General features: G+C 44.2%; 1 protein-coding gene across 3 annotated transcripts in view; it reads left to right on the forward strand.

Moving 5' to 3' along the window:
- Positions 1–526: 526 nt before the first annotated feature.
- Positions 527–21196, forward strand: part of LOC138284541 (CYFIP-related Rac1 interactor A-like) — a 121417-nt gene continuing 100747 nt past the window's right edge. The window contains exon 1 of one of the 3 annotated variants that reach the window (XM_069223422.1): positions 527–1838. The gene's annotated coding sequence lies outside the window, so the exon portion shown is untranslated. The remainder of the gene's footprint in view (positions 1839–21196) is intronic. The other 2 variants (XM_069223428.1, XM_069223423.1) reach the window with 2 other exon arrangements.

Here is a 21196-nt window from a genome sequence, read left to right on the forward strand (position 1 = left end):
TTATGCCAAGTCTGCTGCCCCATGCCAGCTACTGATATGCTTTACAGAGTTGCCCACATCATAGAACTCTAGTTTACAGAGATGAGAGAGGTGGACCAGTCAGGTAATGGGCCCATTCCCCCCTCAAATTTAGGGAGATTATCAATGAGAAAAGATACAAATCAGAACATCTAGCATTTTGTAAAAAAAATATTAGTTACTCCGAAAACAACGGATGCATTTGTGGCACTTGGATTCTGCCCTCGGCCCCATGAATAAGCACAATGTATTTGTCAGGAAGAGACCCCCTTCCCCCCCCCCCCCTCTTAAGGACTGCACCTAGTGTTGGGTAAAATAAAGTTACTCTGACATAAACTAAGTACCCCACCCCACTCATCCCTCCTACACCCACCCACCATCACCATCCTGGGGCTGACGGCAGTCCAACAAACCCCACAAACCGGTGCGGAGAACCAGCATGCAGGGGGTTAATCGTCCCTGAGACGTCAGAGATGGTCGGGGGGTGGGGACGGGGGGTCTTTGTGGTGCATTTTATACGGATCGCAGCAGCTGCACTGGAACTGCCTACAAGAGAGTGATGGGGGAGAGGGAGGCAAGAGGAAGAGAGGCGTAGGGAGGGCGAGCGAAAGAGGGGATCGAGGAGGGGGAGACAGACAGAGGAAGGAGAGAGACGGGGTGTTAGGTGGAAAGGGCGGGAGTGAGAGGCGGAAGAAAGAGAAGCGCGTAACGAGCACCTCAATGGCTCAGTGATAAGAGGCAGAGAAGGAGGAGGACGGAGAGAACGAGCGAGGGAAAGGGAGGGAGAGGTAAAGAGAGGGCGGGGGGAGGAAAGAGGGCGACAGACAGAGAGAAAGGAGGCGAGAGTGCCGCTCAGTGGGGCATTGCAACGCCTCGTATCCTCAGACGCTCCCTATAGGTCTTGTCGAATGCTTCTATAGGAGCGGTGAAGCAAGGCTTCCCCTATAGAACCGGTCCAAGGGCGGTTCGAGAAGAAGGGATTTCTAGGGGACGTGCTGCAGAGACATTCTGCACAGGATCAGTCGCACAGCGTTTCCATAGGACCCTATATCACCTGCAGGAGAAGGGCTACAGGACATGCTGCAGGGCAGTTCTTCATAGGACCTGTCGAAAAGCTTTTCTTTAGGATCCTGCCAGAGGACCCTATAGCACCCGCAGAAGGGCTCTCTACGACCTGCAAAAGATAATCTCTCTGCGACGAGCTGAAGATATAACCTCTATACGACCCGCTGAAGAAAAGCTCCATAGGACCACAGCCTGCTCTATATGAGCTGCCAACGAGCTATTCTGTAAGAATTCATGAAGGACGACTCCATAGGAGATGCTGGTTCATAGCACTGGGTGGACACCCACTCTATAAGACCTGTCAATGAACGACACGAGCAGGTCTGTCGACTGACCGCTCTGTGAGATCCACTGATGAGCGATTCCCTATAGGGCCTGTCGAAGAACGAGTCTACAGTCCCCTCTGGAGGAAAAATCATTATAGGGCACATCAAAGAATGATTCTCTATAGGATCTGTGAAAGAGCAACTCCCTACTGGACGAGTCAAAGAGCTTCTCTATAGAAAACAGCGAAGAACACATTCCTATAGGACCTGCAGATGAGCGCCTCCATAGGAGCTGTCGTAGATCGACTCTCTATAGGACCTGCTCAAGTACAACTCCCTGTACACATTGACTGAGACCGACTCTACAGGACTTGCAAAAGAACGACTTCGAAGAACAGCTGTCCGTAGGACTGTTGAAAGGAGATTGCCTATAGGTCCTGCCAAAATACGACTCACTCTGCAGAGGCTCGCCACCTCCGAATGACATCCGTGAGTACTGGGGAACGGGAGGTACCAGTACTGGGCTGGGGAGGGTGATTATGAACAAGAGAGTGGGGCAATGCATACTGGACCACACCAAATATGGTCTGATTACTGGGCTAGACTGGGCAGTGAGAGTACTTTGAGTATGACCTTGGGGAGACCAGGAGCTCCGGGAAGAACTATGGGGGAGCCTGAGCATCAGATTGATCAGGGGGAGGGGGTGAGGCCATGAGAACTAGGTCACCCTGGGAAGACGGGGACTACTGGGCTTGGTCTGGGCTCTGGAATCATGTATTTGGTTATACAACAGGTTGGGCCGGGGTTAGAGGTGGAATTATCAGGATACGCCTGATGAGTGACAGCAATTACTGGGCTGGGAATAGTGTGAGACCATATTGACTGGCCTGGTCTTTGGTTGCAAATGGCATTACAATGCTGTGACCAGCTGGTGAAACATGGGGCGAGTCCATGATCACAGGGAGAGACCTGGTGTGTAGATCACCTAAACCAGTAGTTCAGGGTTACATCTCGGTAGGAGCAATGAGTACTATACTCATGTGGGGGGGGGGGGGGAGACTATGGGTATTCTACTGGGCCAGACATCACGAAAATCCAGGCATACTGGGCCAGAGTGAGGAGCGATCATAAGTAGTGGTACTGACCTAGGGTGAGACCTTGAGTCCTTGGCCAGGTCCAGCTCGAGAATGTGAGCAATGAACCCGATCTAGAGAGAACCTGAGTAATAGATCAGAGCTGAGGTGAAACCATAAGTACAGGATTAGACCTAGGGGACCTTTGTGTATTTGGACAGGTCTAAGGAAGATCTTTAATATTTGACCAGACATTTGGGAGGATTCTGTGAGTATAAAGCCAAGCCAAGAATTTTGAGCTGCCCTGGGAGGAGGCCACGTGTAGTGCTGCCAACCTAGGGGCATGGGCAGTAAGAAGTAGGTCATACATGCGTGAGATCACGCATACTTAGATGTGTATAATCCGCTCTGGGTCAAGTCTTGTGGCATCCAATGTAGTAGGGTAGGGGGGTTAGCTGGCAGAATGCTGCACGCCAGGGAAGACGCTCATACACAAGGGGCAGTATGAACAGTGCTTCAGTGAAATGTGGAAGTTGTAACTGCTCTCATCCGTTAATAATAGGATGCTCCCTGCATGGATCAGATGACGAGTTGTTCGTGCCCAGATCAGACAATGGTGGAATGTCCTGTAGACACGGAGATGACAACCCTCCACCCCCACCACTCCCACCACCCTGAAATCAGATGATGTTAGGCTGTTAAGTTTTTCCTTCTCAGATCAGATAATGCTGGGGTGCTCTTGCTTATACTATATAGTGCTGCACTGCTTCTTCTTAGACTGGAAGATGTTGGGGTGCTCCAGCCCAGACTGTACAAATATTCTGAGCTCATGGCTAGGTTGTATAATGGTGGGTGCTCTTTCACAGACCAGGCAATGGTGGGGTGTATCCTTCCAGGATGGAGCATATTGGGTGTCCTTTTGCAGATCATATAATGTTTGGTTGACCAGATCTGAAAATGTGCAGTGATTCTTCATAGATCACATGAGTTGGGAGGTTCCATACAGATCACTGGAAATTGGACAGATCCTTCCTAGAACAGACAAAGTTGTGGTGCTCTCTGCAGGCTATGTGACGTGTTGCTCATTTTACAGCTCAGACAATGCCGGCCCACTTTTTTCACGACTAAATAATGTTTGAGGTACTCATGCCAACTCTATCCATCTACTCCCTATTTCCTTCACATGTCATGGGCACCCACCAGTGTAGGCATTTACATCTCCCGGTAATATTCACTTTATTTTCCTCCCCTTAGCCACAACATAACATGTCTGAGCACTACTGCCCATCTGCACCACAGCCCTGGCAGCAAGTGTTTAGACTATTAGTGCCCAACTATGGTGCATTCCAATGCCTCTTCCCCAGAGCCTGGACCACGAATTGGACTCACCTACAGTTTAGCCCAATACCCTTCTTATAGGGCCTCCCTGAAGCTAATGAGTGAACGGCCCTGGTGGAGGGTGCGGGTGCTTTGCATGTCTGGGGAGTCTGTGCCCACCCAGAGGGGATCCCTGGAGTCGATGTGAAAAGGGGGCCCAACCACACTCAAATCTGAACCTACTGCCCAATCATATTGCACCCATCAAGCTGAAGTTCTTCTGTATTGTATCTACACAAAGCGTGAACATAGGGGAGGCGAGCAGTCTTTCAGTATATCCGTAAAGCAGGTAGGCGTTAATAACGTGACTCTAATTACAATGTCCATCTGAAGGCCATCCATGGTATGTCCAAGAAATTCCTTACATATCCATTGCTCTTTACTGGAGTAAGTTCCCATCTATAGCATGTTCCTATAAATGTTACCCACACATTGTGCTTTATCGAAGCTCGTGTGCTTCCACAGTGTGTCGTAGCTGATTCCCATCAGTTGTCCATCCATGAAACCGACTGCCACCCACAGAAGTCCCTTAGTGAATCTCGGTAATCAGTGCCAACCCCAGTGCATTCCTGGAGTGTATGCCTACACACAGTATGTGTCTAGAGTCACTGTCCCTCCAGAGTATGTCTGGGTCTTCTGCCCAGTCACAACACATCCATGCAGCCAGTGTCTATTAGCAGAGCATTTCTCAAGCTTGTGCCCACCCACATTGCGCTTCTGTGGTGTCGGCCCATAGTTCTTGGTGCTGTAACCATCCACCGTGGGTACATGGATCCGGAGTGTATCAAGAAATGCGCTGTTCCTGGAATGCGCCACCAATCATACTGTGTTCCTGGATACAGTACCAATTCAAAGCCCATATGTGGAACAGAAGCACCTCCCTGGATCTTGAACCCACTCAAAGCAAGTCTTTTAAAATTATGTACCCTTGTACGATCACAAAGCAGGTGCCCACACACGTTGTCTCAAGGATCCCACTTCACACCTCCTCTGTGAATCTGGTGCCCATCTGCAGACTTCCTAGAGTCTACTTACATCATACCCATGAATTTGTCACCTATCAACAGCATGGTAGTCACCGATGCTAACATACATTATGTCCCTAAAGACAAAGCCTGCTTATAGTGTTTTCTTGGAGCTGACACCTAATCCACAGGGCGTTCTTGTAGGTTCACAGTAGATTGTTGGAGCCTGTGTTCATATATACAGTGCATTCCCCAAGCCATATGCTGAGATGCTGAGCAAATACCTGGAGTCTGTACTCACTTTGTATTATGTCCATGAAGCTGGTGGGGTGGCCCTGGTGCCAGTTCTGTCCATAACGTGCTGGTGTCAATCTGTAGCAGATCCCTGTAGCTGGTGCGTGCTCATAATATACCTCTGAGTGTTTTACCATAGTACCGAAGGTTAAATATTGACAAATAATTATATAGACTCCTCATTGTCGACCACCAACTTATCACGAAGGTAAGTAGAAATGGAGTTATGACGCCTTTATGTTTATCTTAACAATATGCTGGTAGTCGATATCCTGAAGTCAATATGTGTGCAGATCGATTATCTTGACCTTGATTTTATGACATACAACCTTGAGTCATGTCTATCTTTAGGCCATGTCTGGAGCTGGTGCTCATCTTAAACTCATCGCAGATCTGGTACCCATCCTCTATACATCCCTGGAGCTAATCTCTGATCATAGGCATTTGCTCGAGCAGATTCTCAATAACAGAGCGCTTGCTTTTGTTGCTCACACATACTGTGTACCAACAGCTGATGCACATCCAGTGCATCTACATTCACAGAAGTGATTCCCACCCAGGGTCTTTTTCTTGGACATGTTACAAAGCCCGTCCACTAGCCACGTGTAGCATGTCCTGGAGGCCAATACCCAGTATGTTATGCATATCTGAGGCCATTGCTCTTCTGTTTTGCATCTCAAAGCTTCTGTACAATTCTTACTCACCCCTGGAACTGGTGAACATGCAGAGCACTTCCACGGGGCTCAAGCTTATGATTCAGGAATACACATGGCCCCGGTGCTGTTGTCTGTCCATAATGTGGAGTGGTTGCCTACCCATACCATATGCCTTCGCACAGCATGTGTATGGATCTGGTGGCCACGCTAACCACAGCCCAGTAGATGTTGCACATTCTTAGTACTTCCCTGGAGATGATGTCAATGCATGAGCACCCCTGTATCCCATCCACTACGCATCACTGGATCCAGTGCCTACCTTAAGCTCATCTCCCTGACCATTGCTCAGTAAAAGCAGTCACTGCCCACGATGTTCTTGGAGCTGATGCTCACCCATAGTGCATCCCTAGAGCTTGGTACGAAGCCCATTCCTGGAGACACTGATAATGTACAGCACATCACCAGTGCGAGGGCATCCCTGAAGTCAGCGCCCATCGCAGAGCATCCTTAGACCCACTGCTCACCAAAACTGCGTCCTAGAGTCTGTGCCTATTTTTTAGTGTAAAGCTTTAGCTGCCACCCAAATGCACACTGCATCCCTGGGTGCAAGCTGTGAACTGGTCCACGGTGCCAAATCCGCTGAACAGTGTACCGTTGAAACTGGTACTAGAACTGGTTTTTCATACACACGTACAGCACACCAGTGAAGTTATGTGCTGTGTGCATTACTGGAGCAGGTGCCCATTCACATCATGTCTCTGAATCTGTTGTTCCACTACAGCATGTCATTCAATATGATCCGTGACATAGGTGTATTGCCCATCAATCAAGTCATTATATCTGGGTGCTGAGCATTTCCCTCGAGGTGGTACTCTTTCACAGTATCCCCATTCGTTGTGATCAACTGCAGATGGTATAAGTACATAGCTCTTCAATGGAGTCTGCTGCCCAGGCACTGAATGGGTGCCCACTCATAGCTTTCATACTGCACACTCTTAGAGCACTATGCTAAGCATGTTCCTGTTGCCAGTGTGCAAACCTATTGTATAAATGGAGTTGATTTTCATCAACAGCACATTCACGGAGTGGTCCTGAATGTGCTCCTGAAGCAGGGTGCACAACTCTGCGGTGTCTTTTTGGTATTTTGGTATATAGCGATTGTTCATGATTTACAAGGGCAACTGGTGGTGATATCTTCTTAAAGTGAATTGTGTAGCAATGGTATCTACTTAATGAATTCAAATTTCAGGTGGTGGTAACCATTTCATAAAAAAGGAATGGTCATTGTGGTGCCTTTATGAAGAACAGTGATTAACAGTGGAAATAGCCTCCTCTTTATGAAAATAGGTTTGTGGTAGTGGTATCGATGTGAGGAAGATAAGTTGAAGGTAGTGGTATTCCCCAGATAAAGACTGCTTGATGTTGGAGATATCCTCTTGAGGAAGAAGAAATATTTGTAGTGATGTGTTTTTGATCTGAAAGAGTGAACTGTAGTGGAATCTTCCTGGTGTAGAGGTGTTGTTGCTGGCAGATCCTGCTTCCTGTGGACTGTTTGTTGTTTGCTTCCAGACAACAAGAGGCTGGAAATGGGTATTAATTCTTTGACGGGGATTAGACAACAATATATGTTTGGTTGGACAGGTGGTGGTATCTTTTTATATGGGAGGATTTTTTTAGTGACGTCTTGATGTGTATGGGTTCTTGGTAAAGGTATATGTTTCAGTGGTTTGCTGATGGTGGTATCTTCAAAATGTTGGGAGATTTTTGATTTGATTGGATGGGTTGCAGTGCCTTCAAGATGTGGAGATTTCCTCTTGGTTGTACCTTCCTGATTTGGGGGGTTCATGATGGCGGCATCGTAGAGTTGTAGGTAAGTCGTCATGGGTTGTTGCTGATGGAATCCTTTTGAAATGGATGAGTTGTATTTTCCACTATGTGGAACAGTTGCTGGTGGTTTCGTTTTGATACTGATGAGGTGTTGGCGATAGCACCTTCTTGAATTGCACAATTGATTTCTTTGTGGTGCTAATGTCTATATTCTGAGGAGCTGTTGGTGGTCTTATGGAGAGGGTTAGAATCTGTGCTATCTGTAGGATGCAAATGGGTTGCTCCTGGCAATATTTTCTTCATTGCCAGGGGCTAGTGTTGTCTTGGTTTAAACTGAATTCATGTCATTTGTTCTTAAAGTGGGCAGACTACTGTAGGTAATTTGAAGATATGGAGGTATTTGTAATTAGGTAACCTTTTTGTTCTGTTGCCACCTTAAAGAGAATGGTTGCTTTTGGAAGTATCTTCCTGATGGCAAGGGACTACTATTAGTGACATTTTCTCGATGTAGTGAAATAGAAGTGAGTAGAGGCATCTTTTTATTTGAAAGAGAGGATATTGGTGGTAGCTTCTTGATGTCTGGTGTAATGGTGGTGGTATTTTTACAATGTTTAAAAGTCAATTGTAACTTCCTAAATTGATATTGTAGTTAGTAGGGGCATCTTCCTGACTTAACGGCATGCTGTGTTTGGCAGCTTTACAATGCGTAGGGATAGGAGGAATTTTCCTGATTTTGAAGGGCAGGTATCTGTTTGAGGTGGGGCATGTTGGTCCTAGTATCCAATGGTTTTCAGTTGTAGGCAGGAAGATCCAACTCCATCTGTGGGCCTTACTGGATGCTCCCTTAGCCCAGCTCTTTGAATCTAGGGAAAAGCATTATCTAGCTGCATGGCTTCCATCATCTTGGTAGTGGGGATCTTCGGCATGATGTTCACTTTTACTTATCTGTGTTTGCTACGCCCTTCAACGTTACTTCAACGTTTTCCTGCTCTTAGTAGTTTGTCAAAATTGTGTTCATTTTAGTTTACAACATATAGGCTTACTTGCCAAACTGGATAAATTAGTAGCACTATTACTGTATGTAGGCTGTGTGGCCTTGACAATGATCGTTTTACCATAGTATATGCCTGCTTTAGTTGGCATAAAGTTTGCTTTACTAGTTTGAAGTACGAACAGTGAGTGATGCTCTGAAGATGTGTCTGGAAGGTGAAACAATCGAAATGGGCAAATGAAATACGTTTTTTGAACATGTCTTGTTTTCAATTAGCGTACTAATTATTACAATTGTAAATTATTTTAGTAATATAACATCATTCAAATATTGCAACGCTCTGCTATCAGGATGAATAACGTCATTTTAGATTTTGTATTTGGAAGCCCTATATCTGTTTTTGAGGTTTTAATATTTTATGCCAGACCTATTGTTTTGTAAAATTGTGTTTATACCATACCATACCATCCATACCATCCATACCATACCATGCCATACCATGCCAATCCATTTAATGTTTTCTGGTTGTGCCAGATGATACCGTGCAGATATTTCTTGGGGAGTCATCATATTGACTTTACAGCCTTGAACTGTTAAATGCAGTCGCTTTCTGCTGATACAGCTACACATTGACACAGCCAGAAGTAGCAGGAAGGAGACTGCAGCCCACCGCACAGGCCTCCATCACCTGCAGGAAGACACAAGCACAATGCACAATTATTTCCCGAGTGTTCTGAGTCCAAGTGGAGAACGGCCCACAACAACCCTTATAAATACAAATTGATCTCCACAACACCATTGCATTAATGCTGCTAGATTACAGCACAGACAAAATTGTATCACATCTGCTATGTTACAGCACAGAAACACAACTTCACACCACTGCTGCATTATAGCACCAGGGCATGATTGCACCCCCTTACAATAGTATACGGCATCTATTTAATAGTATCGCCTCTGTTAATAACTCTGACATATAACTGCACACATTTGCTCATTTATGGCACTGCTGTATGACAGCATGGGGAACAAGCATTTGCAATGCAATGGGTCTTGCGTTTGCTCAAGTTAGAGCTATTAACGTTGTAAATCCCTAACTTTACTTTTCTTGCCACATAAACTGAAAATTAAAAGTAAAAGAGTTGAAATGACTGAGCAGTTTAAAAGCGCCACGGTTGCCATTAGCATGAAGGAGAGACACAAAAGGAAAAAGAAGTTCACTCTCAGTCAAACGTATCGACAAATGTGCAATTATCCATGTATCAGGGTCGATGGCCAACGCGGTAACAAACCTGCCCCTAGGAGGGACAAACATAACGCATTTACCAATGATAACAAAGGATTTTTGAAAGGCAAGCCGGCTAATGAGTGATAGTGATGGGTTCGGTTAAAAGCACACATAGATACTACTACATCAGAAAAACAGCGTTTGCGTGCTGCTATGCTCGACCTAAAAACAACCACATAAGCTCTTTAATTGTAGACATGAGACTCACTTGCATCACTTTTGTCATGGTACAGCAGAGAAAAAACACAGTATCACCAGTGGAATGTTACAGCAGATAGATATCACACTATCACCTGTGGCATATTACATCACAGGTATACTACAGCATCACCTCTGCCAGGTTGCAGCACAGAGAACAGAGCATCACATGTACTATGTTACAGCAGAGAGATACCACAGCATCACCTCTGACATGTTACAGCACAGAGATACCATAGCATCACCTGTGCTATGTTACAGCAGAAATGTACCAGAGATCAGAACTGATAAGTTACAGCATAGAGATACTACAGCATCACATCTGCCATTTTGCACCACAGAGATACCACAGCATCACCTCTCCCATGTTATAGCACAGAGATACTACAGCATCATCTTTGCCATGTTACAGCACAGAGATACCACAGCATCACCTGTGCTATGTTACAGCAGAAATATACCAGAGATCAGAACTGATAAGTTACAGCATAGAGATACCACAGCATCACATCTGGCATTTTGCACCACAGAGATACCACAGCATCACCTCTCCCATGTTATAGCACAGAGATACTACAGCATCACCTTTGCCATGTTACAGCACAGAGATACCATAGGATCACCTCAACCGTGTTAAAACACAGAGATATCACAGCATCACATCTGCCATTTTGCACCACAGAGATACCACAGCATCCCTTCTGCCATGTTACATCACAGAGATACTACAGCATCACCTCTGCCATGTTACAGCACAGAGATACCATATCTTCATCTCTACCATGTTAAAACACAGAGATACCACAACATCACCTCTGCCATGTTGCAGCACAGAGATACCACAGCATCACCTCTGCCATGTTACAGCACAGAGATACCACAGCATCACATCTGCCATGTTACAGCACAGAGATACCATGGCATCACATCTACTATGTTACAACACAGAGATACCACAGCATCACATATGACATGTTACAGCACAGAGATACCACAGCATCACCTGTGCTGTGTTACAGCAGAGATATATCAAAGGTCCGAACTGATAAGTTACAGCATAGATACCACAGCATCACACCTGCCATTTTGCACCACAGAGATACCACAGCATCACCTCTGCTATGTTACAGCACAGAGATACTACAGCATCACCTCTGCCATGTTACAGAACAGAGATACCATAGCATCATCTCTACTGTGTAAAAACACAGAGATACCACAGCATCACATCTGCCATTTTGCACCAGAGATACCACAGCATCACCTCTGCCATGTTACAGCACAGACATACTACAGCATCACCTCTGCCATGTTACAGCACAGAGATACCATAGCATCACCTCTACTGTGTTAAAACACAGAGATACCACATCATCACATCTGCCATTTTGCACCAGAGATACCACAGCATCACCTCTGCCATGTTACAGCACAGACATACTACAGCATCACCTCTGCCATGTTACAGCACAGAGATACCATGGCATCACGTCTACTATGTTACAACACAGAGATACCACAGCATCACATCTGCCATGTTACAGCTTAGAGATACCACAGCATCACATCTGCATGTTACAGCACAGAGATACTACAGCATCACATCTGCCATGTTACAGCACAGAGATACCATAGTATCACAGCTGCCATGTTACAGCACAGAGATACCACAGCATCACATCTGCCATGTTACAGCACAGATATACCACAGCATCACATCTGCCATGTTACAGCATAGAGATCCTACAGCATCACGTGTGCTGCGTTACAGCAGAGATACACCGCAGACCGCCTCTGCTAAGTTACAGCAGTTTTCCTTACCCATGTCTCGTTACAGCACAAGAGCCACACTCTGGTTTTCCCTTCTTTACATATGGGGAACAGACCGAACGCGCATATTTTAGGAAGGCAGTTACCTTGACGTCCTGTCTTATGGGAAAAACCTTGGATCTTAGTTTTTTATCTGTGTAACATGATTGGTCTCCTGTGCGTCCTATGCAGAAAATTAATTCGTAACTGTTTAAATCTCGCTTAAACTGCACACTCTCTCCCACTTGCAGCCATCTACCACCATCCTCATATTCATGGTAGGACCCCACGCTTCTCAGGGATTCTGTTCACATGCTGACTTCTCTGACAGTATTGCTTGGCACAGGGCAGCGCAAGTTTACCTGTAGACCCAAGAAGATCTGAAACACTGAACCTGTCTGAGGTTGCGGTGCGGTCACTTCCCGCGTATACCCAATCATGGACACCAGTTAGACAGAAAGCTCCTTAGACTTCATGTTAAACTCTTGAAATATTACTAACTTGTTTGTTTTCATATAGATCCCCCACCCTGGTAACCCCTCCTCTAAACGTCCTATTATAAAATAAGTCACAGAGGGTCCCCCAGCCACACTGAGCTACTGGCACAAAGGGGTACCCCAGCTTTAGATTATTCTCCACCTTTATCTACAGTGAATGCTTTATGTTCACTACTATGATTGATGACTTATACCTTCCAAGTTCTGCCCAGAAAACATCTGATAGTTTCATGGCAGGAATCCCCCAACAGCAGCTGGTTGACCACCACAACACTGTTCGCACCACAAGTCACTGCATATCGCATCAACAGCAGCATGAAAATACTACTCTTAAACTAGGAGACCAGGCCCTCTTTTTTGCTCTGGAAGCCATTCTCAGGCCCACGCTGCCCCATGGAAGTTCTGTGCTTTGCCTGTCAAGTGCCTATTGAAGCGAGGATCTAATTACTAGGGGACTATTGGCACCATCATCTGAAAGTCTTGGGAGGACATCCATCTTGTACACACTGTTACAGAAAACAGAGCTGACTTTTTTGATTTGTCCTAAAGACAGATACAACCTTATGTTCCTTCATAGTATCTAGTAAACCGGGTATATGAGTCTGTAGGGCCACCAATTAAAGGGCATCGGGCTCTGCATACAGCAAAATCATATAGGATCTTCAAGCATACTCAAAACTAGTCCCTCCATACCTTTCCCTAACCATACTAGCTGGGGGCTCAGAGACTAGTGTAAAGTGCCCTGATGAGAGCGGGCAGCCCTGTTTGGTTCCCCTACGGATGTCAACTTTTGGGGATCAGACTCTGGTTTCAACCCCCTTTCATGGCATGTTCTACAACAATGTCATCCAATTCAATGTTTGTGTCCTGTCCCATCATACCAAATGCCTTGTCTGCACACGCCATAGATCAGTCTTTAATTTAATTGATGATGTGATGCTGTCTCTAAAACTGCGGGAAGTACTTCTACCAAACTTGAAGTCAGATTGGTTTAACTGTGTTATCCTCACGACCACTTTCTGTAACCTATAGCAATGAATTTGTTCAAAGTGTTACCATTTATATTTAGCATGGACAGTGAACCATAGGGGGAACAGAGCATATTAACTAGCTGTCAGGGAGACCAGATCCTCGGGGTCTGCTCACGTTCCCAACATGTCCACCACTAGACAGCTCCAAAACTCTGATAGAAAAATCACAGAGCCTGAGAGAGTCCAAGCGGGGGAAAAGGGGATTAGGATGGGAACAGCTGGGAAGGGGACCTGTAGGAAGCAAAAGGTTAAACCACACAATATCAAGATTTTATCACATTGATTTTCACTAGACTATGATTCTAGGCATTGTCATACTGTAACCATGGATAACTTAAGAAAGGACTATAACTAGGCCTCAAGACGTCTGGGTACCTGGGAAGGAATCAAGAATGGTTAATACAACTTTTCATATAAACTTTTCATGAAATGTCACATATTGTCTAGGAATATAAGAACCTTCTAAAATTATGTTTTCAGAATAAACATTGTCTTTTTACATGAGGACAAAAAGTAATCTGAACATTCCCAGGAAAACAATAGGAATTGTACTAAGGACTGAATATGCACATGTAATGTAACATCTTGAATTTTAACACCTTTGCAGAAAATTCAAAAGCCCTTGATAGTTGTGTGCACTTCAGGAAACACTGCACATCAAAGTTTTAATTGCCATGAAATGATCGCGCACACTGTAAGCAATCTGAACACCTAGGTTTAAATGCGGGAAATGAATTGCGCACACTGTCGATTCCAATAAGTATATGCAAATGCCATGAAATGATCGGGCACTCTGTAAGCGATCTGAACATCAAGATTTGAATGCGGGAATGAATCGCGCGTCTTGCCGATTCCAACAAGAATATGCAAATGCCATGAAATGATCGCGCACTCTGTAAGCGATCTGAACATCAAGGTTTAAATGCGGGAATGGATCGCGAACACTGCCGATTCCAACAGGTATATGCAAATGCCATGAAATGATCGCGCACTCTGTAAGCAATCTGAAACATCAAGATTTAAATGCGGGAATGAATCGTGCGTCTTGCCGATTCGAATGCCACTATGCAAATCCCAAGAAATGATCGCGCAGAATGATTATCAAGGGTTAAATGCAAGGAATGAATCACCCGTCTTGCCGATTCGAATGCCACCATGCAAATGCCAAGAAACGGTATCGCACAATGAGTATCAAGAGTTAAATGCAAGGAATGAATCGTGCGTCTTGCCGATTCGAATGCCACCATGCAAATGCCAAGAAATGGTCACGCACAATGATTATCGAGAGTTAAATGCAAGGAATGAATCGCGCGTCTTGCCGATTCGAAAGTCAATATGCAAATGTCAAGAAATGGTCGCGCACACTGTTGCCGACCCGAATCTCAAAAGTCAAATGCCAAGAATGAATTGCGCGTCTTGTCGATTCGAATATCAACATGTAAATGCCATAAACCACAAGCACATTCACACGCACAAGGAAAAATCTTTCAACATGAAAACTAGGCCCAAAAACCCGAATGCCTTTGAAAACGAAGCGGGGGCACAGCCCGACCTCCGTTTTACCGCCCTGTTCAAGGATCACCAATACAATGACGGGCAAGGCCTGGAAAGGTCAAAGTAGGCCTCCGGAACAGGAGCTCAGGAAGTTGCTGCTGCTCTGCACCGGGACCTCTGAATAGTGAGCACGTGGAGCTGGGCTGGCTCCCTTATATAGAGTCTGGCCCAGCCCACAAACCACACCCAGTCATGCTGCAGGGAAAGTTTCTAGAAGGTCCTGGAAAGGGACCACACCCTAACACACTCAGTAAGCCTGCAGCAATACATTGCAAATGAACAATTATTGCAAACATCATTAATAGTGTTTTTTCAAGGTTAAAGTCTGCAATGCAACAGGTTAACATACTGCATATAAATACAATGCATGAATTAGGTCCTTGCATAAAGGTTGGGTTTTTCCATTTTAGTCGCCCGTAGAGCGCGCACTGCCCTGATGTTGACACTAGCCTTTTAAATTATTAATTGTAGTCATGCTTCCTGATTCCTGTACTATTGTCTCATATTACGTCTGCAGCAGAATCAACCACGTCACAAACTATGGTTGTGAAAGCCAACACAATTCAAGAGCTCTAATCTTAGAGCTACTCTTCAGTGCAACCTTCTGTAAGGTGAAAACACATCACTGAAACACAAGAAACCCATAATATTTATGACACCAAAAACCAGTCTCCAGACTTCTCAGGGATGGATCATCCACCACATTTCCATCCTTCTTAAAGTAATTATCAGGCGCCTTTTGTTGCTGCCTACAAAAAAAGGGACCTCCTCCTCACTCCATGAGAGTATAGTTGGGATCGTGGCCCTATGCATCTTCCAGGAATATGCACAAATGAAAGGCGCACGATCTGAAATTGTTACCCAAGTATTAATGCTCCCCAAATCAAAGGCAATCCCAGTTCTAGTATGGATGCTGTGTCTGTGGAAAAATCATGAATATTTTAAGATATACCTTGTGCATGTGGAAGTAGCATCAATTATTCAAGTATGGATCTTGTTCATGCAGATGTAGTATGAATATTTTTATTATGGATCTTGTTTGTATGGAAGTAGTATGACTATTTTTTAGTATGGGCCATGGGTGCATGGAAGTAGCATGCCTATTGTAGTGTGGGTCTTGCACATGTAGAAGCAGTATCAATATTTTTAGTATGGACATCGTGCATACAGAAGCTACATGGATGTTTTAGTCTGGGTCTTGTGCATATTTCTAGTATGAATCTTCTGCATGTGGAAGTTGTATGAATATTTTTAGTATGAATCTTCTGCAGGTGTAAGTAGTATTAATGTTTTAGTATGGGTCTTCAGTATGTGGAAGTAGCATCAATTATTCAAGTATGGATCTTGTTCATGCAGATGTAGTATGAATATATTTATTATGGATCTTGTTTGTGTGGAAGTAGTATGACTATTTTTTAGTATGGGCCATGGGTGCATGGAAGTAGCATGCCTATTGTAGTGTGGGTCTTGCGCATGTAGAAGTAGTATCAATATTTTTAGTATGGACCTCGTGCATACAGAAGCTATATGGATACTTTAGTCTGGGTCTTGTGCATATTTCTAGTATGAATCTTCTGCATGTGGAAGTTGTATGGATATTTTTAGTATGAATCTTCTGCAGGTGTAAGTAGTATTAATGTTTTAGTATGGGTCTTCAGTATGTGGAAGTAGTACGAATAAGTTGGTATGAGTCCTCAGTATGTGGAAGTAGTATGAATGTAGTATGAATATTTTAGTATGGGTCATCAGTATGTGGAAATAATGTGAATGTTTTAGTATGGGCCATCAGTATTTGGAAGTAGAATGAATATTTTAGTATCTGTCTTCCATATGTGGAAGAAGAATGACTAAATCAGTATGTGTGTTCCCTATGTGGAAGTAGAATGAATATTTTAGTATCAATCTTCATTATATGGAAGTAATACGAATATTTTGGTATAAGTCTTCAGTATGTGGAAGTAATATGAATGCAGTATGAATATTTTAGTATGGGTCATCAGTATGTGGATGTAGTATGAATATTTTAGTATGGGTTGTCAGTATGTGGAATTAGTATGAATATTTTCATACGTGGATTAGTATGAATATTTTCAGCACGTGGAAGTTGTGTGAATGCTTTAGTATGAGTCATCATTATGTGGAAGTAATATGAATATTTTAGTACGAGTCTTCAGTACATGTAAGTAGAATACATATTTTACTAAGTGTCTTTTATATGTGGAAGAAGAATTAATATTTCAGTATGGGTCTTCAGTATGTGGAAGTAGTATGAATGTTTTAGTATCAGTCTTCAGTATGTTGAAGTATTATAAGTATTTTAGTATGGGTCTTCAGTATGTGGAAGTAGTACGAATATTTTAGTATGGGATGTGTACTGGTAAATGTAGTATGAATTAATTTAGTATGAGTCTTACTCACATGGAAGTAGTGTGAATTGTTTTAGTATGGGTCTTGTGCTGTGGAAGCAGCATAAGCCTGTGCTGTGAAATTAATATCAAGTATTTAAGAAGTAGTATGAATTGTTTAGTGTGAGCCTGGTGCACGTGGAAGTATTATTTGAAAATTGGAATGTTGGGAGCTCCATTGAAAACAATGGAGCGCTCTGGGCTTCTAATGGCTGGTAGAAGCCTGGAGCTCCAACATTCCAATGTTTTCATTCACTGCTGTTGCTGTGAACAACGGCCTCACGGAGTCCAAGGGGATTTCAATCCCCTCGGGCTCCATGAAGCCTTTGTTTTATTCATTAGAATATTCTGTCCTTTGGTGGCAGAATGTTCTAATAGCCTTACAGCCCTCGTACCTGGGCTATACCGACATTAACGTCCTGCTCCTTTGTTAAACGCTGGAGCGAGCCTTTAATGGTCGGTATAGCCCGCTACGGCGGGCTATAAGGCTATATCAATATTTTAGTATGGGTCTGGTGCTGTGGAAGTCATATGAATTATTTTAGAACTAGTATGGATATTTTTGTAAGAGTCTTGTGCACGCAAAAGTATTATGAATATTTCAGAATGGGTCTAGGGCACATAAAAGTAGTATGAATTATTTTAGTATTGGTATTCTGTACCTGGAAGTAGTATGAATTATTTAGTATGGGTCTTGTGCTGTGGAAGTGGTATGAATTATTTTAGGATTTGGACTTGTATACGTGGAAGTAGTATAAATATTTTTAATATGGATCTTATGCATGTGGTAGTAAGAATATTTTCAGTATGGGTCTTGTGCATGTGAAAGTAGTATGAATTTTGTGCACGTGGAAGTAATATGAATATTTCAGTGTGCATCTTGTGAACGTGGAAGCAGTATGAATATTTTCTCTGGGACAAGTGTTGTGCCCTTCAACAATCCATCAAAATTGCATCAGTGACTCAGATGAAGCCCTGTCAGGATGGAATTCTCTAGCTCAAAATGTATGGTAAAGAAGAAATCCTCTCCCAATTTCTCAGCATCCTGCCTATATTGACAGCACCAGTCATTTGGTAAATTGTCTGAGTGAGATATTCACCAGATGCCCTTTCCTACCACCCTGCTCCTCGGCTATCACTTCTCGTCCCCTGTGGCACCCTCTTTAGGCGCCTGGATCACTTCCCCCACCATGACATAGCTCTAATATACCAGGTCGCACAATGTACACCTCAATTTCCTAACCACGTTTGGGATTCATTTCTCCGTGTATTACTTAGAAGTCTGCATTTTTTTTTTGTAAGTCACATATGAACTTACCCCCTAACTCTTATGACAATTACCCAAATCTTTAACTTTTCCACAATACACTTTTAACCCAACTAATCTGATCAGAGCTTTCTCTTTACTTTCAATCTGTACCTGACGCTGCAACTTTCTAGTACCCACCTTCTAATAATTAACATGTTGATTTCAGTTTTCTCCTTCAACTCAACTTTATTCCTGCTAATGCGTGGTTCATAAATGCAACTTCAGGGTTGTTTAATTGCTTGTGCAGTCCCCGCTCCAGAAACAAAATCTCATTCCTATCAACTATTAGAATTTCTCTAACCATTGCCCTAAACAATGCACCAGTGTAGTCTGTGAGGGATCTCAATAGGTAACATCTCACTTTCAGGTTAGATACACTGCCTACGAGATCACTAGACTGAAAGTTTTAATTTTTAAACTTTCCAGTGTCCCGAACTAGTAAGTGTGAATGCACCATGTTCCCCTTACAGATCAACAAACCTGTAAAGATACTCCAATTAACGCCCAGCATGTAGATGTATGTCATTAGTTATTTATTTTGAGGTTTTACCTGGTTACCTTCAGAGAATGACAATGGAGAATAAATAACTGTGGACATTTAAAGACTAACCATTGACATGTCTAGTAGATTCTTACGGCAAATGCATGAGCATCTTTCCAAAATGCACTATTTAGGTTCATCAGATGCAAAGCTTGAACTGTAACACAACACAGAGATGCGGGGGACTTAGGTGTTGGAAAGCAGCAGCGTGAGGATTGGGGGAGATCATAAAGACTATCGATATGGTAGAATTGGCAAAGAATTCAATATTACTGCTTCACTTCTTTTGTTCAATACCATGGTCTAAGCAAATGCAAATTCTTTTGGTCAAGATGATGGTTTCAGTGCAGAAATCCAAGCCACAGCTGAAAGTGTAGTCTTTGCTTTGTTGAGATGTCCAAATTTACTAGCCTAAGAAGGGGCAATTAAAGAATATCTGGGATAGGTTTGTAGCTCACATACTTTCTGTGGTGTGGGTTGGACATAAATCCAGGATGCCTACGCTCTGAGCATGTGATTTTAGGCGAGGTTTCCACTCCTAAAGAGAACTGTGTATTGTGTGTCCTTCTACACTCTTACCCTAGAATTATATCCTTCAGCACAGTGATACTGTTCATTTCTGGAATTATTTTGTATCCTTTTTCTGTACATGATGACAATGGACACATAACCTTGATCCCTTCTTGGGATAAATATAAAAAAGTCTGATTGTAACATTGAAAAGCAAAGCTGGGAGAATTGCTCATCTCTTTGAATACCAACTAGTTTCAGGTTCTGCTAACAGTTATAATTGTCCCAGGCCCAATCTTCTCTTATTGCTCCGTGCTTCAGTGATGGGTCCTGTAGGGCCACCCTACCTTACTAAAACGCTGGGTTCTGACTTGCCAAGTGCACTGGTTACAGGAGGAACTTCACACTCAGCGAATATTTCCTTCTTCTCAGGCTGCTCCTATCCACTTTGCCTGTGTCCAGACATTCGGACCATTCTGCAGCTCCTTGAAAGCTGTCAAAGAATACAACGTTTGGAAACATGTATAACATTTAGGCCCTCGTTATAACATTGGCGGTATTGACCGCCTGCCTCCGCGGCGACAGCCGCCAAAACACCGTTGCCGCGGCTACCTACCGTCCGCTATATTATGACCGTAGCTGGAATTCCGCCAGAAGGATGACGGAATTCCGGCTGCGGTCATGGCGGCAGACAGCGGTAAGGTGGCACTGTTGCCAGTAGACCGCCGCAGCCGCAGACCGTATCATGACACATGATATGGCCTGGCAGTGTTCTGCAGGCGGACGCTGCTGCTGGCAGCAGCGCCCCATCCCGTCTCCTGCCGTAGGACCCCCTGCAATCAGGTAAGTCGGGTGCTGCGACAGGGGAGAGGGTGGGGTGTTGTGTGTGTGTGTGGGAGGGCGGGTGTATGTTTGTGTATGCGTGCATGCGGCTGTGTGGTGTGGAATGCATGTGTGCATGCATGGTTGTGAGTGTGCGTGTATGTTGTGCTGTGTGAATGCGTGGGTGTGTGTAAATGTAAGTGTGTGTGGATGTGTGCGTGAATGGATGTATGCATGTAAGGGTGAATGTGAGTATGAGTGTGTGTATGCATGTGTATGATGATGCGTGAATGTGCGTGTATGTCGTGTGGGGGTCTGGAGTGGGAGGGGAGGTGGGGGAAGACTCTGGTGAGGGGGCTAGGTAGACCCCTATCAGTGACAGGGAATGGATTCCATGGCGCTGAAAGTGCCTACGCCATGGTTTTCGTAATTAAGGAAGCCACGAAAACCATGGCGGTAGGTGGGGTCATAATCCCCCAGGTGAGACAGTGACGGCCGCCTGGCTGGAGACTGATGTCTCCATCCTGGCGGCTGTTACCGCCCTGGCGGACAGAGTGGTTCATTGGCGGTTTGGCTCAAGCCAAATGTCATATTTTGGCGAAGAGTACCGCCAGCCTGTTGGCAGTACTGTTCTCCAAAATACCGCCGTCCGCCAGGGTCATAATGAGGGCCTTAGTTTGACAGATAGCAAAACGTATCG

This window comes from Pleurodeles waltl, chromosome 3_1 (assembly GCF_031143425.1).
Source record: "Pleurodeles waltl isolate 20211129_DDA chromosome 3_1, aPleWal1.hap1.20221129, whole genome shotgun sequence".
NCBI lineage: Eukaryota > Metazoa > Chordata > Amphibia > Caudata > Salamandridae > Pleurodeles > Pleurodeles waltl.